Here is a 14,032-nt window from a genome sequence, read left to right as displayed (position 1 = left end):
TTGAATGAAACAATTGGTCATTTTTTTCATCATTTTTGGGAAAAATATCGACAGATTTTAGAGTGCTCATATTGGTTTAAGTACTTGAAGTAGATAATCTTGCAAATTGAGGTATGAATGTGAGGTATGTGCCAAAGGACAGGAAGAATCAGGAAGTATCCATTGGCTTAAGAGGGAAATAGGGTGGCTGTGATTGAACCTATGAAAAATTATCCTGAGGATAATTATTTGGTCTCTGTACATCTACGAGGAAAATTTCCCATGTAAGTCTATTGTTAATTCAAACAAACGTAAAGTCGTAGGGGGAGACCTCCAAGTCAGTATTCCAGTTTTTAGACGGCATGAAATGCTGTTGACTAAGGAGGTTTAGCTGGAAGGCGACCACAGTCTTTTCAGAAGTGAAGTGAAATATTCTCACTTTGAAAATGGGAAAAATTATTCGCTGATGAGTAGGGTTTCCAGATTGGAGTTCACTGAAAGATGTTATCTAAATGATAAGACTGCAAGACACAGTCATACGTGGAAGAATCCAAACTAGAGTGTCGATTAAGCAGATACATGAAGTACCTACCTCGCTGAAACCAAAGCATGAGACCGCAGACGTAGACGGCTTGCTAGCTTTTTTTCAGAATTAAAAGATTAACATGAATATAATTGCCTCTACAAAACACAGGTAAGCGGAAAAAATTGTAGGACAGAATTAGTAAAACAGAGTAATTATCTTAAAACTTTACAAAAATACAAGGATAATTACTGATTATTGGTTTCAATGACTATCTAAGTACTGGTCTCTCTCCTTTTGCAACTCTAAATGTAAAAAAATTATTCTCAAGAAAGTTAAAGGACGTATAGTGGAGGAGAATCTTTTTTTTCCGAGAAACGTCAGCACTTGGGGTGCTCCGCGAATCCATTGACAGTGTCTGCCAAGTTCCGTAATTCAACTCATAAAAGTGCAGTAATTTAGGTGTTGATCAAACAAGATGGTGACATTGAGGCTACCATATACTCCAAATCATAAAAGTAAAGAAAGATCAATCAGTTAAATTAAAGAAGACTGTGGAGAGTACAATAAGTAGACTTCCTTAGAGGTCACACACTGAGAAAAAACTATGGCTTATAAACCTATTAGAGGTAAATATGGAACACCACTAATAGTAGTACTTCTACATATAATAATAGCACATATACCTTAGTTATGGTACGGGGTACCTTAATTAGGTACAGAGACCTTAGTATGGTTCACAGACCGAGAATCATTAGTTTATTTACGACTATTATAGGTGTTCCATATTTACCTCTAATAGGTTTATAAACCATAGTTTTTTCTCAGTGCAGCCCTGAAGTACACGCTAGATTATCATGTATGATCTGATTACAGAAAAGGACGGTAGGTGCTCTGATAACTGTAAAATGATAATCTGATAAAGTAAAACGCAAGAGGATATGCCAACTAGTTATCTTAAAGAAATTTAATAAAGAACAAATGGTGTAAACCACAGTCGCAATCGGAGGAATACATATTCCCACACTGAAAAAAAAACTCAGGCCGTGGGAGCCGCAATTACGGGCTATATAGAGAAACCGTCCGTTCCGGGCTCAGAGGCTGAAAATTCCGGCTGCTGGAGCCGTAGCTTCGGCCTCTGAACCCGGAGCAATCGAAGTTACGGCTCCAGCAGCCGGAATTTCAGGCATTTGAGCCCGGAACGAACGGTATCTATATATAGCCCGTAATTTCGGCTCCCACGGCCGGAGTTTTTTTCCAGTGCAGTCCCTCCATTGTTTTCTGCACTAAATTCACCGCAAACTGTACCAAAATCAACACAAAATTTGCGTTGGATTGTGTTTCACCAACCAAAAGTAACACAAGAATAAAAATATTTCCATCAGTGCATGATGTTTGTGTACTGTAAAACCAAAAATTATGAATCTATTGTGCCATGACCGTGACCACAACCACGATAAGGCTTACAAAAATTTTGATTTAATGATTCAGAAGAAATTCATCTGCAAAAACCAGGGTCGAATGGAAGCAGATGGCTCAGCATCAAAATTTACATCAGGGAAATGAAGGCCCTAATTTTTCCAGTTGTGGCAAATTTTGATTATAGAATTTAAATTTTTCAATCATACAGTTATGCTGCAGTCAATTTTCCTCAAACTAGAAGTAGGAAAATGATATTCTTCCTTAAAGAAAGAAATTATATCATGTAAGTTCAAACACGGATAAATGAACTCGTTTCTTCGTCTTTTTTATTTAATATTTTCTTTTTTGGCCGATATAGGAGTATCGAGAGGCGCACAGACACTTCAAGCGGTGCTGCTCAATCCAGCAGGATTTCGAAGACGATGTACCACTGATTTTGATCAGCAGTTTAATCGGTAAGCTGTAAGACTGAAGAATATTCTGGTATTTTGCTTTCCGCTCTTGATAAAATCTGGCCTTTTTAAATTGTGATTGCATTGATTGTTTTCTTCCTTGGAACATACAAACTTAATTGGTGCATTCTTTTTCCAATGATTAATTAATGGTTGGTATGACCAGGAATGAGTTAGAAGACGACCAGAGAGGAAAGATTGTACTTCATAGCAGCCTGCCAACCACAACATCACACCCTAAAGTTGACAAATGGTAAACAGCCCGCCTTCCATCCTTCAAAAGTATAGGGATTGAAGAAAAAATATTCATAATTTCGAGATTCATCAGTGATCATGTTATTCAACAACTTGTACGACAGGATTTCTGATTTCCAGTAAGTGGGAGGAGTGAGGTAAATTAGAACTGGCATTCTACTTTTTTAAACTGACAGCACATGTTAGGATGAATAAAGGTATTGCAAAAAATAAAAACAATGGAACCAGTTTCTTTTTCTTTTTAAAAGGATTATATATTTTAAGACTGTGACTTTGAGGTATAATGGGTTGTATAACAGCTTGTTTTTATGTTTTCAACGATGCGAGGATTTTGCAAGTTCTTTTAACCATGTATGAGAGGTAAAATTCCTTGCTTTCAAATCAGTAAAGACGTGTAAGTATCATTTTTTGCGTCGTGTTTGTGTGATAAATTAATTTTTTATTTTTTACTTTCATGTCAAGGAGTTAGCGATGCTGACATCCGTAAATTTCTTACGGAGAAGAAAAGGGACAAGAAGGATAGAAGGAGAAGCCATGAAGAGGAAGAAGGATCGTCAGGAAGGGAAGATGGATCCTCAGTGGCACCACAACTGGTGTTACCAGCGATGGTAAATTTTTTTTTTACATTACATAGGGAAGATCAATTAACCTAAAATTTATGATGAGTATTCTAGTAACGTAGGAGATTTGTCACGGGTGTCATAAAAAAATTACATCGACAAATTTTCCTAAGAAAAAGTAATGTGGAGTAAGAAATCTCCAATGTCGCAAAGGACATATGCTCTTTTGCCATTTTGGCTATATTCTCGTGTATTAAGGCTCGTTAATAGAATTCGGGGATATTTTCCTGGAATTTGGATAGCGGAAGTCTTCAGAATACATTAGGCAGGAACGGAATTTAATTGCGATCAGGAGTACTTATTTTCCTTATTACTGAGTTTCCCGCGAACGCTGAGAAGTGTTCGGAATGAGCTCACATTCTCGTGTTCTTTTTATAGTTTAAAGGTCCAATAAAACTCCCAGCTCGCTTTGTAATACCGCGAGCGTCACACGAGGTGCCAGACTTAGATTTGTAGCTTCCGGAAGCGATGGACTTGTTCGCGACTAATCACTCGTGAAGGCATAAGGCCTTGTCCACACGAACGCGGTTCGCGGAACTCAGTTCGAGGAACTTGTTCCCGGAACAAGTTTTTTGCTGAGCTGAAACTTATTCCTCCAAAACCTGGAATTTCCCCCGTGCTCCGAGCTTCTAAATGTTTCTTTTGATGTGAATTTGCTTGTTTTTGTTTTTCACGTCCTTTACACATGATCTTCACATTTATTTTTGTTACTTTGGCGGTCATAATAATCTATTATTTTGCAATAATTGTATAGTTTTATTGATGTTCCGGTTCCAGTTCGGACGAACCCGTGTGGACAGCATGCCTCGTTTCAAGGAATAAGTTCCGGGAACTGAGCAAGTTCGAGGAATAAGTTCCGCAAACTGCGCTCATGTGGACAAGGCCTAAGCTCCCTGGTAAATCGCCGTCCCTCAGACGTAAGGGCGTACCTCTATTTTCACAAGCGCCCAGGAAAGCATAGCATTATATACGGAGAACAAGGCTCACGTGCGGAAATCAAGATACGCCCTTACGCCAGAGGGCGACGATATTAGCGTGAAAGCCATGAGGAGTACGTATTCCCAGGATCTTATGACTGAAATTCAAGCAATTTGTACAATGGACCACTAGACAAGGTACGAATTTCAGCATTCTGATACATGTTTTTTACCTAAAATTTCACATAGAACACGACGCGCACAACGAAAATTACCGAAATCAACTCCTTTCAAAGATATTTAATGATTCTTGACGCGTGAATTCAAACCACCCGCTCATGAAAACTCAATGCTCTACGTGATACACATCGCGCTAAACGTTTATCGTGACAGTCTCTGCGTTATAAAAATCTGGCAACCTCAATCTTGAGACTTTGGCTCAGCTATAGCAAATTGCTTATAGTTGGAACAACACATGGTGGTAAAGGAACATTGCTCGATTATGAGAAGCTTGCTGAAACCGTTGTAGTGCGCGATTTGACTCACGTAGAGCTTTGAGTTTCTTGTCAGCGGGCAGTTCAAATTCCTCTTAACCAATGTGAAATAAAAATGTAAATATCTCCTTTAGGAGTTGGTTCCAGTAATTTTCGTTGCGCGAATCGTGTTTTACGTGAAATTCTGGTTAAGATTCATGTATCAGAATGCTTAAATTCGTACCTTGTCTAGTGGTCCATTTTCGGCTCTGAACGTACAATGGAAATTCAGAGACGAAGCAGTGGCGTGGCGTGAACTGCGATACATCGATTGTTACGCACTTTAAACCTATGGTAAAGAATCGATTATTAAGGTGTTAATATAACTCTGCGAACACCCTATTTATCGATCCTTTTCCATAGGCTTAAATGGCATAACAATCGATACATCGCAAAGCACGCCGCGCCACTGAGACGAAGGATCTGCAAACATACGAACGTCTAATGAACGTGAGCATTGCAGATGCTTGGAATGTTCAATACTCTTCGAAATTCATTTCTTGGCAGTGTTCGACGCTTTCGATATTACAAAGAACGAATACGATAAAGCGCACCCGTCAACATACCTAATAAACGGGTTCGCGATCATACGAGCGTATGCATAGTGACGTCATGACTCTTCATTCGCAGACTATTCACACGATTGGTGGAAAGGTTCGATTTAGGATAAGTTTCCATTGGAGTTACTGATGATGTTCTGAAGATACAAGTGAGCGTCCATAGAGAGAAAAAAAGGAGGTGCTTGCATCTTGAGGATTGTGTACCCTGTGACGTAGGTCGGTACAATCTGATCAGCAAAATCCGGAATTCGAAGTATGAAAAACGGACCATAACGTCCGATTTTTTTTGCTTGAATCAACTCATGATATAATTTTAAACACTTTTTGTAGAATGCATTTTTCCCATAAACGACACCATTTCCAAGAAAATCGATGATAAAAGTCGCTGAACCGACCTTCGTCATCAAAAAAATTCCAAGATGCGCGAAATGCAAACCCCTTTTCTTTCTCTATGGTGAGCGTCTCGTTTTGGCGATGATACCACTATTCGAACACGAGGGAGCCCCCAAGTTGCCTACATTAAAAATTACAGGCGAACTGACACGGCGTTAGAATCACCTCTTCGCGTTCCGATCGACACCCGGAACTCACACCTTATATTCATTATAATTTAGGTAACCTTCCAAAATCTGGAGCTTGGCAAAAATTAAAAAAGGGAGTCATTATAAAAATACGATTATTTTTGCAACGCGTTCAGTGTTGTATAAATCCTCAAAAGGAATGAATCGAAAAGGACGAAAATTCAGTTGAAATGGTTGAACTGCGCACAATGCATGTGGCCGAACTTCTCTGATTTGTTGAGCGCACACTGGTCGACAGAGACCGAATTTTACGGTTACGCGCAACTAATTATTATCGCATGTGTGCGCACTTCATCCATGTAAACCAAAACATTAAGATATAACTAACGGATTTTTTTTGCCTTTTGTAAAACAGTTTTCTTGATAATTTCATGTAGAGGTGTAGGTAAAAGTTGTGCTTAAAAACGATCCAAGGCGATCCATTCACTCGTCCTACTGGGTGCATCGTTTATGGGTGCAAATCTGTTTGCCTACATGGCTATCTGCGGGCGTCGCTTTGCAACTATCATAATAGCTGCTGTCATCATACCATCCGCAGACAAGGAACCCTCTCATCCATCATGTTTATTCATGTACTTGCGATTTGTTGAGGCATGTCTCCCATGTAATACGATTTTTGCGACTCTCAAATACCACATAATTTGATTTAAATGGAAAAGTAAGTAAATATTGAAGAATAACAAGTCTCGTAACAGTGATACATACCTACAATAATACACGGGTACTATAAACGACGTATGAATTTTTGTAGTTGATTTTCATGCTTGACTGTTACTAAGTAAATAATACATTGTGAGAAAGTATTTTAAGGGATTTAGAACGATTTTAAAGTGTGTCCCACGTGAATAGCGCTGATAACATTTTAAGGCTTTATTTCAAAATTGTCTTTCAGGATTATGATGATGGCATCTTCGATAAAGTTCTTAAAGTTATTCCACCGATGAGCATATTATTACATTAAGAGATGAATGGACTGATTTCTGATGAAAGAGAGAGGGAGAGGAATAAAACAGCGTTTGCCAATTTTTAAATTGTGGCTAAGGGAAAGAAGACCGTAGGACGAGCTCTCGTCAAACTGGGGTTGCCTCAGCGGGTAAATTATTCCGAACACGAGCCTTGTAACCGCTCGGTAAGTCCAAGAGAACTTTCCACTCTGCGTTGAAAGTATGTATAAGCTCAAAGACGGGAAATTCAAAAGCTCATTGCGAAGAAAACTCTAGATTCAAGTAATTGTATCGTATTACGGGATCATAAATATCGTTGCAAAATGCATTAAGGAAATGATGCTACCTAACCACAAAATTAGGAGTGATAACGCTCATTTAATGGCTCGAGCCCGATACTCTAATCACGGGGTAAGGATTCATTTTTGTCGTAAATTTTCATCCGAGCATCATTGTGTGATGATCTACTCTGACTCGGATAATATACATATATTCATTATAAGCAGCTATTTGACACCGTAATCGGAAATGATCATTATTTTTTAGAAAAAGAACAATATGGGCACAACAATAGGATCTAATTGCCTCAGAAAATCACTCGGTGCGCTGAAAGTCCCGATGAATAATATTGTTTGAGTCTAACTAAGGGCTTCATTCAGGTATTTTACGGGCGCTTCTTTCGAGTCGAGTGTTCATGGCAATAAAGAAAAGAGCTATAGCGAAAGCAGAAACAAACGATTTAATCAGCCCGAAATGTAATATTATCCGAGAGACAAGTTGTCCCCGTAGACATGGACTCCCAAGCTCTCAACATGGATCCAAAGTTGTAGTTGAATAGCCGTCCAGAACAAAACTTCTGCAAAGTTTTCCTCAATGCGGAAACAGGATGAAACATAGAAACACTATTGCCACGTTGTGTGAGAGAAACATCTTTTGATGTAGATCGTCTTTGGACCGACCCGCTGACAGCACTCTCATCATTTTCTTCCTGACAAACGTATCAGCATTCAGTAGAAACGTTCTTACGAAATTACACATTTCTTTTAGATCCTTTTTGAATAAGCAACATCGACGAACATTTAGAAACATTTGACACGGATGCATATTTAAATGTTGTTCTGTTTGTGACCGTTCCAAAAAGGGACGCTGGTTCCTGGAGGTCAAAAAGTCAGTTAAACGACTTTCGTTGAGTTGGGTCGAAAAATTGGATCTTAACGTTTCTGATGGAAACAGCTCTTTCAAGACTTAGTGAATAAGTCGCTTTTAGTCGTTTAAGTTCAAGTACGCGATGTAGGGTACCGATAACATTTCATAGGTAATGTTTCGAGAATGTTGCACTTTGATCTTGGTATATGAGACATTATACTGGCTTTTTCTCGAAAGTTATTTTTTAAACTGCGAAGTTCTAGCTCCGGTTTCATTTTGGATTTTTTTTTTTTTTAAATCTTAAAATTTCTGTTGAACCCTAGTATATATTCTGGAATCAATGACTCAATTTTCAGTGTTCGGGGACTGAGGTCACTTTTACCGCGGACGGCCACATTTCAATACTGTTTAGAATACTTTTATGAACATTCTTAATATTTTCGGGCCAATTTCAACAATTTGATAAAAATTGCGTTCTTTCCTATGATTTTGTAGCAAAAAAACCCTTCCAACTTCATGTTCGAAAGTATTTTGTGAAATTGAATCCTCAATTTAAACAATTAGGAAAACGAGTTCCCTACATAAATTGGACGTACTTATGCCAGACGGAACAATAGACAGGTGGGAAAGAGGGGGTATGCCATGCTCGTTAGTGGAGGGCCGTAAGAATGAATGGGAATCATAAAGCGCCAGTGACGTCAGCGGTGACGAAGCCACTGCCGCGGCTCCGCGTGGGAGTCATCAACTCATGAGCCCTGTCCACAACGCTTTTGTCGCATGCCCATGGCTCACGAGTGCCACATTCAGTTGGCACACAGTTCCGCTTGATAGAATGTAAAATCCTGCTGTTCCATTTCTCCAAAGGGAATCACGCCCACTTTAACATTGCTTCTTATGGAGCTTTCTGAAGCACACTCCATCCTTTCCACTCGCACATAGTTTTTGTAAATCTGTTTGGCAGAAATACGTCAATTTGGCGAGGACCTAGATGAAATAAATGCACTATATCTTGATATAAGGAACCAATATGGCTCATCAGTGAAAGGTGAAATGGATCTCTGTATTGGAAAACTTATGGGAAATAATGAAACAAAAAAAGTTTCTAAACTGAGTCGGAGATGTGTAGAAGCTTCTTAATGCAAAATGTAGTCCACAGTTGTCATCCCTTTCCAACGAGGTACTTCTAGACTAGCTTCCTAGCGAGTAAGTAAACAATTATGTACAGTAATCATAAAAAATAAGTCTTGAACAGTAACCAAGTTAATTTTTCAGGGATAAATCGAGAAAACTTTGCCGATTTGTTAGGTCCTTGAGGGATATTTCAGACTGGTCACGCACTCTCTCCACTGACGCACACCTAAACTACCGCTACCGTGCCAAAGAAAAACGTCGTATGAACATACCAGGGTTTTCAAATTTCCCCGGATAGAATGTATATTTTTGAGGAAAGTTATTCGTACTGTTCCTTGAAATTTGCAAGTATTTTAGATCAAATTGCCAACAAAATTGTCTGAAAATTTTGAAGAAAAATATTCACGATTTTCCGAATTAATTCGTTTATTATTGAAGGAAGTTTGGCGACGCACAAAGGGTAATACGGCGTTTTTCCTTAGCACGGCAGTGTAGAGAATGACCAGAGTTACTTCACGCGTCCGCTAACTACGTTTAAACATTCACGGCTCCACGGGGAAGCGTAAACTTCACCTTTACAAGGCAACTAACTGGAGAGTCACTTGGGCAGTTACCTTAAACCGATTTAAAGTTCAGCTCTCGTGCTTGTTGAACGGTGGTTTTAGAAACTATTGACTCAGGAGGAGACGCGCGTTGCATGCGTCCAGCGAACAGGAAAGGACATAATTATTCGGAATCCAATAATGATCTGTGCTTAATGGTTTTTAAAAGAAATGAGTGGGTTTAGGAGCCGGATGAAAGAATTTTAGCCTCGAAAGAAGTCTTTCAGTTGATGGCGCTATTTTAAGACTGTCGTCCATATACTATTTTTCGAAGCAAAACAAACTAACATTACTGCTTGGCATTTTCATTAAATATTCTTCGAGAACACATTAAAAATCAGGACCTTTAAATGATTTTCCATTAAACGAAGATGTTAAGTTTGAATTGTTTAGCCAAAGTGCGTTAAAAATCCAGAAAACTGAAAATCTCAATACAGAGGGAAGAAACTCATTTGAGCACAATTTTTTCTCAAAGAGATATGCTGTTGCTACGCTTAGCTCAAAAAATTCCAACTTTCTGTCTTACAGTTCGTGCGTCTACCGCAATTAGTTTGTGTAAACGAAGATAGAAAGCCGCGAATCAAAATATGCGTTCTGGCAGTTTCACCGAAGATACGGACGGATTTTTTTTAAAAGAAATTGGTAAACTTGAATTAAATTGAAACAAACTGTGTGCATACATATTTCTTTCTGATTGCACTCAACACATGGTTCTTTTCTGCATGGATAATACTAAAAGGAACTTAGATTAAATGAACATGGTTATTTTGGAAGGAGCTTCATTGCAAGCAAACCCTATGCACAAAGGATCTTTCAGCATAAATACGTTCATATAAGCGACGAGCTCCTCCCAAAATTAGGCCAGCTAAAATGCCGTCACCGCTCGCGGTGAGTCAACGTAGATTTCATGCCAATTTAGTTCGTTACATTGTTAATTAACCGTGGGTTAGTTCAATTAATTCGCGGAACAGAGCGTTGGTTCACGCACTGCCGCGACAAAAATTAAATTGCGCGAGGGAAGTGATCCATGATTTATTTCACTCCGCGAACCAGGAACTTTGTGCCTACTATTTTGCACAAATAATTGCTTCGAAGCACGCAGAGTGCGTATTGCAGCTTGGTCTCATTAAAATTACCTCTCCACACTTTGAAGTAGTCCGACACACATAATATATAACCTCCCACAGAATGTGCGCTTTATTACAATACGCAAAGTTTGATCCAGCTGTCACACTACTCGTTCACCAATAACTTATATGATACCGAACGTAATGCATACTGTAAAATTAAAGTACACCAACGCGATAAGTCTGGGTGAACATAAAAGAAAAACAAATAAGTATTTATGTCGATTTCTGTAAGTTTGGATGAAGTTTGGAGTTCAATTAATTCTGTTGTTATGAAAGGGGACAGGTGTTTTTTCTAACCGAGATGCACTGGAAAAAAAACACATTGGATCTAGAGTCCAGACTCTAGAAAACATTAACAAGAAAAAGGACTCTTGATTCACTCAGATTTAAGCTTAAATCAAAAGGAAATCCGCTCAAATTAAGAGACTTGGTTCTTGCTTTAAGCTTAAATCTGCTTGAATCAAGAGTATTTTTTTCTTGTCGATGTTTTTAAGAGTCTGGACTCTAGATCCAATGTATTTTTTTTCCAGTGTGGGTTTTTTTACCTCACTGAGAGCCCTCGAGTGCAACAATAAAAGAGGCAAAGTGAAATAAGGGATGCTTCTTCAAGTCCCAACTCATTCAATGCTAGGCACCGCCACAGAATAATTGAGTGGAGATAATCTCTAAATCTGAGCCTCATGATAAAAATTAACGACATGAATCAGTATAGCTGAAGCTTGACATAAAGGCCTCTACGACTTATTGACTTTTTCTGTGGCCCACGGTCTACTTTAGATTTTGCACTATCGGGTTTTCTTCAAAATGTCAAGGTTAGTGTCTTCCTGTTGAATCTGAGCTGCGCACTTCACCAACCACCAATGAATGACGCAATAACTGGAGTACTTGCTGTTTTCTTGACCACAGTGGATTTTTGGGCTCGGAGACCTCAGTACTTCAGTGACTGAAGTAGGTACTGAGGCAACGAAGTCCAAATACTTTCCCGCGAAAATAAGACGATTATTTTTCTTAATTTATCACTACCGTTAGAATTTTTTATTTCCATTTTCTTGGCAACATTTGACCTTTACTCGCTTGAACATAAAACTCTAAAAGCAATCTGGCAGCGAAGTTAAATTTTTCGGATCTAACTCATGACACATCGTGATTTGCACACCTTTTCTGCAAGATTGCTTGGCTCGTCTGCACATGGAATCAACTTAAAATGAAACAAGTTGAACCGTTCTTTCCAAACATTGACCTGATGATTACAGAAACTAAAAAATGTAGAGTTAATTTTACAGGAATCCGTGTCTCACTCATAAATTCACTCCATTTTCCACCATTATGATTTTCCACCTGATTTAGCTTCATTCTATTTCAGCAAGTTTCTTGGAAAAATATCGTTAATTGCGAATCATTTTCATGGTAATATTTATTTTTGGGAGATAATTCTAATTCCTACACTATAAAATCCTGTCTAATTCATAGATTTGTTGAATTGTGTGCCTTTTCTGTATCGTTATCTTTCGCATATTAATCTTACGGACTTTTTACTTTGCAAAAGGGCACCATAGTTGCAGTATCGGAATTATCGAAAAAGACATTACTACGAAGTTAAATACTTGTGGCAAGCACGAATTGTTTTGATTCCGGGCCTTCCACGCCTAATTTTCACGCGTTCAGCTTTTTTTACGGGTTTTCTTGCAAGTTGACTGCATGCCACGAAAAAAAGAATCACGATCCCAATTATACTCCCGGCTGATTTTGGTGCTAGATATGAGAGTAGTTACACCTGTCAGAGTGGTGGTTGAATTAACCAAACCTCCAGCTGGTGTGTCTACTCTTATAACTGGCACCAAAATCAGCTAGGAGTACAGTCGGATTGTGACACTTTTATTTCAGTGTGGTTCTTAAGACGGAACCATTTAAAAGCCATTGCTTTAAGATTGAACTCTTGTTTGAGAGTGGTAGCAATTAACTTTCGTGACTGTAAATGTAAATTACAGTTAAAAATTTGATAAAAATAAAAAAAACTGCAATTTCATAAGCGTCTTAGATATCGGACCTACTATGGACAATTTTTCCCTGGTTGGTAATACACTGGGAAAAAAAACACATTGGATCTAGAGTCCAGGCTCTTAAAAACATCGACCAGAAAAAATACTCTTGATTCAATCAGATTTAAGCAGATTTCCTTTTGATTTAGGCTTAAATCTGATTGAATCAAGAGTCCTTTTTCTTGTCGATGTTTTTAAGAGTCTGGACTCTAGATCCGATGTGTTTTAGTTTTTCCAGTGTATAATTAGTTACTGTAAATCTAAATTTGGCAGTTAAGCAATTGATAAAAATAAAACAAAACTGCAATTTCATCAACGTCTTGGATATGGGGCCTACAGTGTATGATTTTCCTCTGAATTCCCCGGCAAAAACAGGCGCCCCGATTCCGGCGATACACACTCGGTCGTCGAGACGTCGGGTCGGGCGAGAGTGGACCCGTGTGCACTCGGCGAGATGCAACTGTGTCAAGAGCCGCTCGTCGGCGGGTGGCGCGCCAAGACGCACAGCGCGAGCACGAGCACGAGCACAAGGCGACGCGGCGCGACTCACAGAGGGTGGAACGTGCGCGCGGTTGGAGGACGCGGAGGCATCTGCGGGTCCACGTCGCGAATCGCGAATAGCGCCCAGGGACCCCCGACCCCCATCGATCCGCAGCCCCGGCCCCGGCCCCCCCGACCCCCGGGCCCACGAGCGAGAGAGTGCACCTTTCGGTCCCTTCCACTGCCCCCGAGCCACACAGGGATACTAGGCCCCCCGCCCCCCCCCCCGCCGACCCTCTCACTTTTCCAGCCTGGGGGCTTCTTTAAGATCACGCTGGATCGTCGCGTCGCTGACGTTGAGTGCCTGTAAAGAAGAGTACGCCCATCCCTACACAGGTAAAACTTTCCGTGCTTGATGTTACGAGGGTGAATTTTGAAGTGAGTTTACCTATTTAGTGTCTCTAAATTATTGATCTTAAAAAGAAAACCAGACTGGTTTTAGAAAGATCATATCCTCAGCTTTTTAACAAGCTATATGTTTAAAATATTTCATCCAGCCTGGAGGTTTCTTTAAGATCACGCTGGATCGTTGCGTCGCTGACGTTGAGTGCCTGTAAAGAAGAGTGCACCCATTCCTACATAGGCAAAACTTTCCGTGCTTGATGTTACGAGGGTGGATTTTAAGTAAGTTTACCAATTTAAATTATTGATTTTAGGA

The 14,032-nt window shown here is 39.5% G+C and overlaps 1 protein-coding gene across 1 annotated transcript in view; it reads right to left on the bottom strand.

Moving 5' to 3' along the window:
• The window catches only part of SLO2 (slowpoke 2), a 318,661-nt gene extending 305,201 nt beyond the window's left edge, over positions 1-13,460 (bottom strand). The window contains exon 1 of the mRNA XM_019045466.2: positions 13,172-13,460. The gene's annotated coding sequence lies outside the window, so the exon portion shown is untranslated. The remainder of the gene's footprint in view (positions 1-13,171) is intronic.
• Between the last annotated feature and the right edge of the window lie 572 nt (positions 13,461-14,032).

Source organism: Bemisia tabaci, chromosome 3, assembly GCF_918797505.1.
Source record: "Bemisia tabaci chromosome 3, PGI_BMITA_v3".
Classification (NCBI taxonomy): Eukaryota; Metazoa; Arthropoda; class Insecta; order Hemiptera; family Aleyrodidae; genus Bemisia; species Bemisia tabaci.
Note: the sequence above shows the minus strand (reverse complement) of the source record. Positions and strands in the feature narration are given on the sequence as shown.